Below are 1,734 nucleotides of genomic sequence, written 5' to 3'. Positions count from 1 at the left end.
CTGAGCATTAAAACGGGCGGAAACGATGTTTATGAAACTTCCTGGCAGATTAAAACAGTGTACCGGACCGAGACTCGAACTCGGGACCTTTGCCTTTTGCGGGCAAGTGCTCTACCAACTGAGCCACCCAAGCACGACTCACACCCCGTCCTCACAACTTTACTTCTGCTCGTCTCCTGTGAGGACGGGGCGTGAGTCGTGTTTGGGTAGCTCAGTTGGTAGAGCACTTGCCCGTGAAAGGCAAAGGTCCCGAGTTCGAGTCTCGGTCCGGCACACAGTTTTAATCTGCCAGGGAGAACGATGGGAACGATGTTTACCTTGGTCTCTGTTCCAATTTTCCGTACAGGTTCCGGAACTCTCGGAACCGAGGTGATGCAAATCTTTTTTTAATGTGTGTGTTTTGCCGATAGTCACCCCCACACGCAGAGAAGATGATTCTTATAAAATACGAGATATCAGTGCTTGCACGGAAAGATTCAACTGCTCGTTTTTCCCAAGCGTTGGTAGAGTTGAACAGTAGAGAATTAGTGTGAAAGTGTTTCGATGAACACTCTGCCAAGCACTTGATTGGACTGGAATAGATCATATTAGATTAATACTTGTTTCGTAGACCATGAATAGGACATGTGGTAATGATGCGTAACGTGCCAGTTCAAAACATGTTTCTTTACATGTCGTAATCCAACGTGTAGTTTTTTTTCTTTATATGTGTGATTACTAATGTCTAAAAATTTATCCCTGGAATAAGTGTGAAATGCAGAGTGGTCATGTAGCTGTACCGCGTGCTCAAAAAGTCAGTAAATTTGAAAACTGAATAAATCACGGAATAATGTGGGTAGAGAAGTTCAAATTCACACACTTGCTTGGAATGACATAGGGTTTTATTAGAATCAAAAAAATACAAAAGTTCAAAAAATGTGCTTCATCTGATCAGAATAACAATAATTAGCATAACAAAGTAAGACAAAGCAAAAGTGGAGTTTTTTACAGGAAATTATCAGCATGTCCACAATCATTCCTCAACAATAGCTGAAGTCGAGGAATAATGTTGTGAACAGCACTGTAAAGCATGTCCGGAGTTATGGTGAGGCATTGGCGTCGGATGTTGTCTTTCAGCGTCCCTAGATATGTCAGTCGAAAAAATGGCTCTGAGCACTATGGGACTCAACTGCTGAGGTCATCAGTCCCCTAGAACTTAGAACTAGTTAAACCTAACTAACCTAAGGAAATCACAAACATCCATGCCCGAGGCAGGATTCGAACCTGCGACCGTAGCGGTCTTGCGGTTCCAGACTGCAGCGCCTTTAACCGCACGGCCACTTCGGCCGGCGATATGTCAGTCGATCACTATACACTTTCGACTTCAGGTAACTCCAAAGCCAATAATCGCAAGGACTGAGGTCTGGGGACCTGGGAGGTCAAGCACGACGAAAGTGGCGGCTGAGCACACGATCATCACCAAACGACGCGCACAAGAGATTCTTCTCGCGTCTAGCAATATTGGGTGGAGCGCCATCCTGCATAAACACCGTACGTTCCAGCAGGTGTTTATCAGCCAGGCTGGGGATGATGCGATTCTGTAACACATCGGCGTACATCTCACCCGTCGCGGTAGCAGTTACAAAAGCAGAATCACGCATTTCCTCGAAGAAAAAAGGCCCGATAACAGTAGATGTTGTAAATCCAACCCGTACCGTGACTTTATCGTCATGCAGTGGAGTTTCCACGACAGTT

General features: G+C 45.3%; 1 non-coding gene across 1 annotated transcript; it reads left to right on the top strand.

Annotated features, from left to right (window-relative positions):
• The first annotated feature begins 200 nt into the window (after positions 1 to 200).
• Trnas-uga lies at positions 201 to 275 on the top strand. Its single transcript has one exon. It is a non-coding gene; the product is annotated as a tRNA-Ser (tRNA).
• Positions 276 to 1,734: the final 1,459 nt, after the last annotated feature.

This window comes from Schistocerca piceifrons, chromosome 3 (genome assembly GCF_021461385.2).
Source record: "Schistocerca piceifrons isolate TAMUIC-IGC-003096 chromosome 3, iqSchPice1.1, whole genome shotgun sequence".
Classification (NCBI taxonomy): domain Eukaryota; kingdom Metazoa; phylum Arthropoda; class Insecta; order Orthoptera; family Acrididae; genus Schistocerca; species Schistocerca piceifrons.
The sequence above is the reverse complement of the archived record's forward strand: the minus strand, read 5'-3'. Positions and strand labels throughout refer to the sequence as shown.